This window comes from Mercenaria mercenaria, chromosome 16 (assembly GCF_021730395.1).
Source record: "Mercenaria mercenaria strain notata chromosome 16, MADL_Memer_1, whole genome shotgun sequence".
Classification (NCBI taxonomy): Eukaryota; Metazoa; Mollusca; class Bivalvia; order Venerida; family Veneridae; genus Mercenaria; species Mercenaria mercenaria.
In genome coordinates, this window is record NC_069376.1 from 34,215,872 (window position 1) to 34,228,781 (window position 12,910).

A 12,910-nucleotide genomic window follows, 5' to 3' on the forward strand; every position below is an offset into this window, starting at 1 on the left:
TTATTCTGTGGCGTGTCTTTAAAGCGACTCTTTCACATTTTTAGACGATTTGTTTCTCTCAGTAATAGATAAACTGTGGGTGCTGTGACAGTAAACATTTTGATATGTGATTTTTATAAGATAGCCTAACACGTTAGCCAAAATATTTCAAGTGCAAAAAGGCGTAAACCGTTGCAACGTTTTTGAAATAATGTAGAAAACCAACATACTTCTTGCTTTTCAACCAAACTACTAGCATATCACTTATTTTCACTCACTTAACCACTTTTCAATGTCATATATACATTCTTTGACAAACTTGTTGGAAATGAATATGTTAAAAAATACCCCCTCTACATCTCCTTAACTGTGGGCCTGTAGCTTTAAATAATACATGCAGATATCCGAACAGAGAATAAATATGATATATACATGTAAATATTTTAATGATACAAATCGGTGTAAAATGATCCATGTGCTTGCATATAGTTAAATGGATCCACATTTTACTCAAGAGCCGCTGAATACTAAACAGGCCGATCAAGAGATATACTATATTTGCTATCCCACATAAAGTTTTAACTCAGTTTCTCTTTATTTCTATTTATGAATTATTGCTTATATATGATAATAATAATTATTATTATTATTATTATTATTATAATGGTGATGATGATGATTATTATTATTATTAGTAGTAGTAGTAGTAGTAGTAGTTGTTGTTGTTGTAGTAGTAGTATCATCATCATCATCATCATCATCATCATAATCACCATCATCATCATTATTATTGTTGGTTTAAACAATATTTTATTCAACAAATAGCATATAATCATAATATGTATAAAGTAAGCAGGGGATAGAGTAGTAAGCTAATAAGCTTTTTCAGAAACTCCTTCCCATCCCCAAAAACAGGTACATACTAAATTACAGTGACAACAATTAATTGTAAAATTAATGCATGCTTGCACTCAATTTTTTATAAAACGTTATTATTATTATTATTATTATTATTAGCATTAGCATTAGCAGCAACAAGAAGAACAACGACAACTACAGCACCATTCTAAGAAAGAAATCAAATATATTACAAATAAAATAAAAGCATGCGTACCTTTCCAGAATGAATTATAAGTCCTTCCCTTTACTTGTACTACAAGATGCTATAATGCTGTTTTTTTTTTGTGCGGTTTTTAAATTTGTGCGACTGTTTAGATGTGTTTTATGTGCTTTAAATAATGCTTTTATTTTAATCATACAAACTGCTAAATATGATTGCGCTAAATGTTTGTTCGTACTGTTATATATACTCTAAGACACGGTGACAAGACGAATTTAAACCTTTAGTAGTACATAACGCGAAAGATCGTTTGAATTTATGACCTTTAACCTTATTTGAAAACGAGTATTGAGGTGGTGAAGGGGTTTTGCGTTTAGAGTGCAAAAATTTTGAAATATTGTTTTATATTTTGCATTTAATTCGAACCATTTAATTCGGACCAATCTGGGCCGAAGTCACTCATACTCTTTTACTTTTGTTCATTTGGCCAAGTTTCGATAGGGTTAGATTCGAGATGGTGGGTGGGGTAAAGAAACACTTTCATGTATCATAAGATATCTTTAATTATATAATGATACTAGGGTTCTTAAATGCGGAAAGCTGAATAGAACTCTTTTAGGCTAAATAAAACGTGTATTATGCAATAGAAATATTGAAGACGAATTTCATTTTTTAAAATGCCAAGAACTTATAAGTAGCTGGAAAATATATCAGTGAAAGTGTTATACAGGTTTTATTGATCTAAATTCTAAAAGAGAAAATATAAACATATAGATGTTGCATAGTGTATATTATATAGGCAGCTGTATTATTTATGAAATAATCTTGAAAAAAAAAAACATGATTACTTGTTGATTTCAAAAGTTAATTATACTGCAGTGTCGTCACATTGCTGACTAGTGGCCAACATATTGATTTTTTTGTAGAATTCTTGCACGGTTGTATTTTGTCAAAAACAACAAGGTACGTGACTAGTTTTTTTTTTTTTTTTTTTTTTGTCAAAAAAACAAGGTACGTGACTAGTTTTTTGTTTGTTCTTTTTTTTTGTTCTTTTTCTTTCTTTTATTTTTGCACTTACAAGTGACGAATTATTTGACCTGATTTTTATGCCCCATATAGCGTTGCTGCTGTCCGTACGTTTTTACGTCCCGAAATCTTGTGTGTCCAACTCCTCACACATTATTAGCCTGGTTTGCTTCAACAGATGAAAAAGCTTGATGTGCAAATGATCAAAGTGGAAGGGACTTTTGCTGTGACTACTTGCAACGCAGTTATGGTCCTTTAATAGTTTTTTTCTATGCAGAATATAGAGAAAAACGTGTGTGTATGAAAGGAGTATTGGAGGGTTGTCGGCGGTTATGTGTACATATAGTATTTGATTATTTCCCTTGGACCAGTTATGTATTTAGCAATGAAATTAAAAACAGCATGCCTGATTAATTTATTACTTTATTATAAAATCACAAGCCAATATGCAAATGAACGTGAGATACTTTGCCCTACAACACACTCATCAAACACTACTAAAAGGATATGCTTAAAAGTTTCACAGATGAAGGACCTTAATGTGAAGATTACCATAAATATTGGGCTTTTTTTCTGCGGCTATTTTTTTCGAGAGTTATGTACCTTTTGTGTTTATTTTTTCTCACAAAATAGGTCATAGTGAAGAGGTTTGGTGTGTTCAACTCTTCATACACATTTTGAAGGAATAGATTCTCGGAGTTGCTCAGATGCACAATCTTATATGAATACAATTTGCTTTAAACTTTTAGTAGAACATCCTTCATGTAAAGGTACTAAAATCTTTGCTATTTAGAGGATGGCGCAGTATGTTGGGATATCCGTGTCCTATGGAACAATTCTATTTACCATGTGTCGTGTATACAGTAGAAAAATACAAAAAAAAAATGTCTTGAAATCTGGTAAAAATATTCGCACAAATGTAGATATAGATACAATAAGCTCGCTTTCTTATTCATGTTTTTGAATGACTTGCCTGTTTTTTAATGAACATTGTTGACGAAAACACTGCCATCTCATTAATGCAAACACATGACTACTCTTTTGTTACATAAAGGAAACATTTTTTTACGGAATCCTGTTCGTGCCACTTAAATTGTCGCTTCGCCAACACGCGACATCGCCGTATTTTTTAACTAATCTACACAGTATATATTTAACTGGTTGTTAATACAACTTACTTAAACAAATGACATTAGTACTTGCAATCCCTTATGTTAAATTCAAAGAGGAGCGGTGGTCTACTGGTTAAGGTGTCGGCCACTCAACCCAGGGGTCGCGGGCTCGAGGCCCATTGGGATCACGACTTCTCATAATTTATGACACCAGTACTGGTTTTTCCATTAAGCGGACTCGGGAGTGGTTTAAATAAGCTTAAAAGCTTTCATCACAATCGAGCTAAAATAAATGAGTATAAACTAAATTCAAAGTACAATTGCACTTTTGCAAACGTAATTTGTTGACGTTATAATCCATATTGCCTGGTCTTGATAGATTCAACATATAATGTCGAGGCTGGTATAATACATGGGCTGGAGTGACCGTAATAAGCACAATAAAAGAACAAATAGATGTAACTGGTATCTGCGCCAAGAATAACTGTGTGTAAGTGGTATCTGCCTAAAAACAACCAGGTGTAACTGGTATCTGCCTGAAGAGAAAGCTAGGTGTAACTGGTATCAGCCCCAAGAACAACAAGTTGTAACTGGTATCTGAAACATATAGATCTAGGTGTAACTAGTATCTGCCACAAGAACAGTCAGGTGTAACTAGTATCTGCCCCAAGAACAATCAGGTGTAACTAGTATCTGCCCAAAGAACAACCAGGTGTAACTAGTATCTGCCTCAAGAACAATCAGGTGTAACTAGTATCTGCCTCCAAAACAACCAGGTGTTTAACTGATATCTGTCTCAAGAACAACCAGGTGTAACTGTCTCAAGAACAACCAGGTGTAACTAGTATCTGCCTCAAGAACAATCAGGTGTAACTAGTATCTGCCTCCAAAACAACCAGGTGTTTAACTGATATCTGTCTCAAGAACAACCAGGTGTAACTGTCTCAAGAACAACCAGGTGTAACTGGTATCTGCCTCAAGAACAACCAGGTGTAACCAGTATCTGCCTTAAGAACAACCAGGTGTAACTAGCATCTGCCTGAAGAACAACCAGGTGTAACCAGTATCTGCCTCAAGAACAAACAGGTGTAACTGGTATCTGCCTCAAGAACAAGTAGACGTAACTAGTATCTGCTTCCAAAACAACCAGGTGTAACTGATATCTGTCTCAAGAACAACCAGGTGTAACTGGCATCTCTCTCAAGAACAATCAGGTGTAACTGGTATCTGCCTCAAGAACAATCAGGTGTAACTAGTATCTGCTTCAAGAACAAACAGGTGTAACTGGTATATGCTTCAAGAACAGTCAGGTGTAACTGGTATCTCCCCCAAGAACAACCAGGTGTAACTGGTATCTAAAACATATAGGTGTAAGTAGTATCTGCCTCAAGAACAACCAGGTGTAACTAGTATCTGCATCAAGAACAACCAGGTGTATCTAGTATCTGTAACTAGTATCTGCACCAAGAACAACCAGGTGTAACTAGTATCTGCCTCCAAAACAACCAGATGTAACTTGTATCTGCCTGAAGGAAAAGCTAGGTGTAACTGGTATCAGCCCAAAGAACAACAATTTGTAACTGGTATCTGAAGCATATAGGTGTAAGTAGTATCTGTCTCAAGAACAGTCTGGTGTAACTGGTATCTGCTTCAAGAACAAACAGGTGTAACTAGTATCTGCTTCAAGAACAGTCAGGTGTAACTGGTATCTGCCTCAAGAACAACCAGGTGTAACTGGTATTTGAAACATATAGGTGTAAGTAGTATCTGCCTCAAGAACAACCAGGTGTAACTAGTATCTGCATCAAGAACAACCAGGTATATGTAGTATCTGTAACTAGTATCTGCACCAAGAACAACCAGGTGTAACTAGTATCTGCTTCCAAAACAACCAGGTGTAACTTGTATCTGCCTGAAGGGAAAGCTAGGTGTAACTGGTATCAACCCAAAGAAGAACAAGTTGTAACTGGTATCTGAAGTATATAGGTGTAAGTAGTATCTGTCTCAAGAACAGTCTGGTGTAACTGGTATCTGTCTCAAGAACAACCAGGTGTATCTGGTATCTGTCTCAAGAACAACTAGGTGTAAATAGTATCTGTCTCAAGAACAACCAGGTGTAACTGGTATCTGTCTCAAGAACCAACAGGTGTAACTAGTATCTGCCTCAAGAACAACTAAATGTAACTAGCATCTGCTTCCAAAACAACCTGGTGTAACTGGTATCTGTCTCAAGAGCAACCACGTGTAACTGGTATCTGTCTCAAGAACAACCAGGTGTAACTGGTATCTGTCTCAAGAACAACTAGGTGTAACTAGTATTTGCCTCAAGAACCAACAGGTGTAACTAGTATCTGCCTCAAGAACAACTAGATGTAACTAGTATCTGATTCCAAAACAACCAGGTGTAACTGATATCTGTCTCAAGAAAAACCAGGTGTAACTGGTATCTGTCTCAAGAGCAAACAGGTGTAACTGGTATCTGTCTCGAGAACAATCAGGTGTAACTGGTATCTGTCTCAAGAGCAAACAGGTGAAACTGGTATCTGTCTCGAGAACAATCAGATGTAACTGGTATCTGTCTCAAGAACAACCAGGTGTAACTGGTATCTGTCTCAAGAGCAAACAGGTGTAACTGGTATCTGTCTCAAGAACAATCAGGTGTAACTGGTATCTGTCTCAAGAACAACCAGGTGTAACTGGTATCTGTCTCGAGAACAATCAGGTGTAACTGATATATGTCTCAAGAACAACCAGGTGTAACTGGTATCTGTCTCAAGAGCAAACAGGTGTAACTGGTATCTGTCTCAAGAACAACCAGGTGTAACTAGTATCTGCTTCAAGAACAAACAGGTGTAACTGGTATCTGCTTCAAGAACAACCAGGTGTAACTAGTATCTGCTTCGAGAACAACCAGGTGTAACTGGTATCTGCCTCAAGAACAACCAGGTGTAACTGGTATCTGTCTCGAGAACAACCAGGTGTAACTGATATCTGCCTCAAGAACAACCAGGTGTAACTGGTATCTGCCTCAAGAACAACCAGGTGTAACTAGTATCTGCCTTAAGAACAACCAGGTGTAACCAGTATCTGCCTTACGAACAACCAGGTGTAACTAGTATCTGCCTCAAGAATAACTAAATGTTACTATTAGTATCTGCCTTTAGAACAGTTTGGTGTAATTGGGATCTGCATCAAGAACAGCTGGGTGTATCTGGTATTGTCCTTAAGAACAACTAGATGTTACTTGTATCTGCCTAAAAAACTAGGTATCTGCCTAAAGAACAACTAGATGTAGCTTGTATCTTCCTCAGGAACAACTGGTATCTGCCTCCAGAATATTACATTCTAATCTACATGATTGTCTTACACAGATTAATGATTTCATTTAATAAAAGAGATGAATAATTTGTATTTACAAGTGCGGTCCTCAAAATAGTAAGGTTTTTTATGACTATTACCTTTCATCAAATGCACAGCGTCATTTAAACATTTGATAGTTTTACGCAGCAAGGTATCTGCATTGAATTACAATAGATATCTTAGTCACTATAGATTAACAATACAGGACACGACCATTTTATTGCTGTTGGTCATACCTTCGTAGTTTAAAGGCTGGACACGTGTGCCGGTACCCTAAAGGTCACACTGTAATAATTCACTGTATGGGTGGCCGAAATCAGTAGTGCGTCAATTTTGTGCTGCTTACTGAACATAGAAAGTTGTATATGTTGATGTAGTTCACCGATTAACCCCTTTTTACTTTCAAAACATTTTTTTAACTAAAATTCTGGCGAGATCAAAATAACATTTTTGAGCAGCTATAAATATAGTAGTTCTCTTGCAAATCTGGTAAGTCGTGTGCTTTTTCTTATGAACGAATAGGAACTATGAACTTAAAATTGATGTTGCTGAAATTTTTACATGTATTTACCAACATGCTTGTCTACATGTGTAAGAAATTTGATGAATGTACTAAATGAATTATGAAAGATGTCGCCGGTTACATCGAGGGTGGCATTGGAAATTTCGATAAGTAAAAATTGAAAAGCCTGGTACATTTGTAGTGGCAAACCCTTGTGAACCAAACCGCAGTCTAACGTCCCAGTCACTGGGCCAAAAATCATTACCTCGCCGGTCGTATAAACATAATAGTCTTACATCTGAGGATAAGGTTAATAATTCATTTGCTTGTAATTTTATACATGTCGCATCTTTGTTTTGTAGTTAGGCTTTGACACATTAAGTAAAATGATTCCCTTTTTTTAGGTTAAATATTCACTTGTATGAAATTTTATACCCGTTTTTGTTTTGAATACGTTGTAGCAGGTTTATCCTTTTTAATGTAAAGACGATAAAACAGTATATAAAATTTCCTTTTCCAAGGTTTTGTAGAGTTTGCACTGAAGTATATTGTATGGTGTGTGTATGTTTTTTTTTCTGAATATATATATATTAAAAAAGTCAGTAAAATCCTTGTGCAGGTATAAAATATATAAAAGTTCAATTTGTAAGGAATAAACAGCAGCAGACTTCTGTGTTTTACAATTATTTTAATTCTTCACTGCAAGCGCTTTCAATACATATATCTTCAGGCAGTTTACATTTTGAAATAATGTACAATGACGTCACGTCATAACAAAAATTACGGGAAACGTCGTAAATAGACGTTGCGGCAAACTTCAAGAAAAATAAATTATACATCGAGGGTTCAACGCAATAGGGGCGTATCTACATATTTTACCAAAAATCACTTTTTTTGATTTTTCACTTTATTTTGACCTAATTTATATTCTGTGAAAATTTAAACCAGATGTTTCAGTTATTTATATCATTATTTTGATATTGCAATAAGGGCGTATCTCAGATTGCCTTGATTTTTATGCGCAATATGGAAGTAAGTTGACTTACTGCCTTATTGCATGCAAAAATGTATCCAGTAGTCTTAATATCTTATCCTGCAATACAGGCTTGTGTAATCAGATAATTTCTGTGATGTCATAATATAACATACTGATGACATCATAAGGTATCAAGGGCATTATCCTGATGCATGACCCTTAAAGTAAATGTAGTATTGTCACATTTTATGACATTGAAGTCAAGAAAAGCTTTTTATGCTTATGAGAGTCAGTACTTACAAATGGTAGATTCATCCTGTGTGCATGGATATGTTAATATCAAATTTAGCTACAGTTAAATGATAGACCCCCATTCATCTTACTGCTACTTAATACACTAATAGCCCAATACTTTCAAAGTGAAAGCCATACTTGCCCCACAATAATTATTGCCAAATAGAAAGATTTTCTATACTCGTAAAATAAAATGAATATATTAACATTTTATCCAAAATTAACAGTTTAAAAATATTAATTGGGCTAGGTTATAAAAAGGCTATACTCTATTCTTGAAGACTTCAGGTGTATCATGATTAAAGTAAGTCTATATTCTGTATTCTTAAAGATTTTTAAAGGTGTATCCTTTTTCTTAAAGATATTTAAAGGTGTATCATGGTAGGAAATATTTCAATTTCCTTGAATTTTGTAAAGTTGTACCATGGTCGAAGTAAGTCCATGTTCTATATCCTTGCAGGCTTTTAAAGTTGTATCATGGTTTAAAAATATTTTTATGCCCTTGAAAAATGTAAGGGAGTTAAAAAAAGATTTTCTTGAAAACAAATAAATTGCAGTACCAATTACTTGAAGATTTTTACACTTGTGCCTGCTTACTCGGTACAGTATTGCAAAAAGATTAGTCCACGAAAACTGTAGGTGAAACTCCATATTATACATATAAAAGGGGAAGTCCAGCAATGAAATGTGATAATACATGAAAGGCGTCTGGCCTAGGAAAAATCCTCAATAATCTGTACCAAAATTTTAGTTGTATGGCACCAAAAGAAACAAAATATTCAAAATGAGGTAGAATTGCAATTCTTTTTAAAAATTTAGTTACTTTAATAATAAAATGAAAATCAAAAAGGTGTCATACATCAAAAGCCAGTACTTCAGGCTATAGTTTACAGTGAACAGCCACAGCCTAAGACATACAGCATACATTCTTTGAAATGTAAGTGTGACTGTATTATTCAGTAACATAATAATACATGATGCAGTTTGGTAATATTCGAAGCTTTTTAGCTTATCTGATTTTGTTTTTAAAAATTGATGAGTTATTGTCATCGCATGATAGGCGTCAATGTCTGCGTCAGTGTCCGCATGCTTTAAAACTTGCAACACTTGTTCAACATCAGTAACTGACTATGTACAGCAAGAAACATAACTCCATCCTGCTTTTTGCAAGAATCATGGCCCCTTTTGGAATAGGAAAATATCAGTTTTTTTGTTTGTTTTTTTTAGTTAAATTTTGTATTTAGGTCAACTTTTCTCCTTAAAGGTCAAAGCTATTGCTTTAATTCTTGCTGAAGGTATTCGCTGACTCTGCAAAGCAAGTACCGTAATTTTAAATTGTTTTTGCAAGAATTATGGCCCCTTTTGAACTTAGAAAATCATGGGTAGACAATATTTCTATTATACAGAGACAATAAAATCAGATGAGCGTCTGCACCCGCAAGGCTGTTCTCTTGTTTTGTATACTGGTACTTACCACATATTTTCTATGCCATTTCAGCAAATTTTCTGGGCGTTTTTATCTTCTTATATTTACTTATAAACCAATTTGTGGTTCTTGCATTGTGCTCAGATGGAATATGTCAAATGATAGGCATGCTAAATCTGCAACTATACAGATTATTTTGGTATTAACATTGTTACAATCACTGTGTGATTTTTGAGCCATCCAAAATTTCGTGAGCAAGGGTTGGATGGAGGCACTTTGAGTTGCCCTTGTATTTTCGTCCAAATTTATGTTGTGCATATCTCAAAAAAGGTATTTTACAAAGTGTCATCAAGCTCCATTAAGTGAAATTGTGCACCTAGCTAGTATTTTAATTTGGATCTCTCACAGCTGACCAACATTTTATTTTAAGTCTGTGTCATATAACAGTAACTCAGAAAGTATTTGACATTAGAGATTATGAAACATTACAGGATTACTATTCAGAAGTTCTGTGCCTGCCCCTTGGGTTTTGTTTGTAATTTTATTCAGCCAGACCAGAGTTATGGCCCTTCACTTAATAAAAAATATGCATAAAATGAATATAAAAGTTTGTGTCACACTTTATCTTAAAACGTATTTGACCACGGGTCAAAGAGGATGAATATTATTCAGCATGGAAATTTGTGCACCTAAGGTTTCATTCAGGATTTCTTTTGGTCATACTAGTGTTATAGTCCTTGATTAAGTAAAAACAAATGCATACGTGCAAACAAGTTTGTGTTGCCTGTATCTCAAAAAGTATTTGAATTAGAGTCAGAAAACATCAGGGGATTGTTATAACATGTGAACTTGTACATTTGGGTGTTCTGTTTGGGATTTCATTCAGCCAGTCAGGAGTTATGGTCTTTGACTTAGCGAAAAATACACATTATATAAAGTGGTGAAACATTTATCATAATTGTGTTGCATGTATCTAAGATATTTCACCCAGAGTCATGAAACCATGATGTATAGGTGGACGGATAGCTTAATTGTTTTACACACTGGCCTTCCAATTCTGAGGTCGGGGGTTCGTACTCCGGCAGCTACTCTGGAATTTTCAGAAATGCTTTTCAGTGTTTCCCACCCAACTAGACCGCCTCGGTAGCTTAGTGGTAGAGCGTCCGCTTCGAGTGCGGGAGGTCGTGGGTTCGATCCCCGGCCGTGTCATACCAAAGACGTAAAAAAATGGTACTAGCAGCTTCCTCGCTTGGCGCTCAGCATTAAGGGGATAATGCTAGGACTGGTCAGCCGGTGTCAGTATAATGTGACTGGGTGGGGTATCATGCACGTGTCTACGGCGTGATATTCCAGTGAGGCAGCACTATAAAGTTGGGCATTGTGCTCACTGCTACAAGTAGACACCGTCGTTTATATGACTGAAAAATTGTTGAAAAAGACATTAAACCCGAACACACACACACACACCACCAACTAGAGGTGTACTGGTCAGGAACCCAGGCAATCCTTGCGTGTATCAGTGCCATACACTGGGCACGTTAAAGAACCAGGCTGTCTATTTGCAATGAGCTAGGCTAAGTTAGCCAGACAAGCCTGTATCTGATTTCAAATCTCTCTGTCGTAGGGGCTTTGTCTCACTCTGTCCCTCTGGTCAGATCGCTCTGTGTCTGTACTAGTAGAGGACGAATTATGTGCCCTGTGTGGCTGCACTGGAACTATGTAAAGCGCCTTTGAACGTGAAATTGATCATGAAAAGGGCGCTATATAAATCTGGTATAATAATAATAATTATGTACAGTGACAGGTGGGGGCACCTGTGACCTTTATACACACATCTTGTTTTCAGTTTGGAAACCACTCTTGTGTCTGCTTCTGGAAAATCCAATACTGGTGTCATATGAGAGGTCATGGTTGTGACCCAGTGGGGCTGAAACCCACAACCCCTGAATGAGCGGTTGACACCTTATCCACTAGACTACCGCTCCCGTTTCAGTTTATTAATTAATAGGCAAGGAAAATTGCCATGTTATAACATGCAGCAAAGATGCTGTTACTGTGCTGTGGTAACTGAGGCCATCTCCTGTGTGTCATGTCCTGTATTTTGTGGTGTTTTCATTTTGTCAGATATACAATTAATGTCATTTGTCTTTGATAAAGCTTGCAAGACTGAAATTTAAGAAATAGAGTGACTGACAGATTTCATTTGTCCTATTTGATATTTGATAGACTCCCTATATACCGCTTTGCTATTTTAAAGTTTTTTTGTTGTTGTTGTTTTCCCTTTATTATAGTGCCAAATAGAAAGATATTCATTCAGGTCTGGAGGAAAAAAAATGAGATGTGTAATATTAAGTTTAATTAAAGAAAATGCAGACATAAATTATTTTTTTATGATTCTATTCTGTTGTATAGTAATACCATTTTACGTGAAAAAAATATTAAATTCACCAGAAACTTTAATCGAAATTTTACTGCAAAAGAACACTTTTGCCCATTTTGCAAATACAATCTCTCCGGATTTACATGAAAAAATCTTGCTGTTAAGTCTGATACTTTAAAATAGGCTGTTACATTCTTCAGTTTCAATTATGTTCTTAAATGTTTCATTTAAAATGAGTATAAAGTGCTAGTATGCTTTAGTTGTATTTACTTTTTTGTACATACTACCTTGTTGCATGACATAATTTTACCAACTTCAACACAAAATTTCCTGCAATAAAGGCGTAAGTCCACTTACGCCCATCTTGCATATATAATTACTCCAGATTTACATGAAAAATCATGCAATAAGGGCTTAAGTCAAATATTTTAAAATATACTGTTATTTTGTCAAATTTCATTCATGTTGTTTAATGTTTCATATAACATGTCTAATATTAAGTGAAAAACTTTGGTAAATTTGTATGTGACTGAACACAGAAGAAAACAAAGTAGTTTTTTTCTTCTCTTGTAAAGTTTTCAAAAATGTAGTTACGCCCTTATTGCGTTGAACCCTCGACATAACAAAAATTACGGGAAACGTCGTAAATAATTTTTGTTATGACGTGACGTCATTGTACATTATTTCAAAATGTAAACTGCCTGAAGATATATGTATTGAAAGCGCTTGCAGTGAAGAATTAAAATAATTGTAAAACACAGAAGTCTGCTGCTGTTTATTCCTTACAAATTGAAC

At 35.3% G+C, this 12,910-nt stretch overlaps 1 protein-coding gene and 1 non-coding gene across 4 annotated transcripts in view; one reads left to right on the forward strand and one right to left on the reverse strand.

Moving 5' to 3' along the window:
- Nucleotides 1-1,320, reverse strand: part of LOC123540978 (sodium-dependent phosphate transporter 1-A-like) — a 33,340-nt gene extending 32,020 nt beyond the window's left edge. For 2 of the 3 annotated variants that reach the window (XM_045326321.2, XM_045326320.2), the window contains exon 1: nt 1,094-1,320. The gene's annotated coding sequence lies outside the window, so the exon portion shown is untranslated. The remainder of the gene's footprint in view (nt 1-1,093) is intronic. The other variant, XM_045326319.2, reaches the window with a different exon arrangement.
- A 9,552-nt stretch (nt 1,321-10,872) lies between these two features.
- On the forward strand, nt 10,873-10,944 carry Trnas-cga (transfer RNA serine (anticodon CGA)). Its single transcript has one exon. It is a non-coding gene; the product is annotated as a tRNA-Ser (tRNA).
- Nucleotides 10,945-12,910: the final 1,966 nt, after the last annotated feature.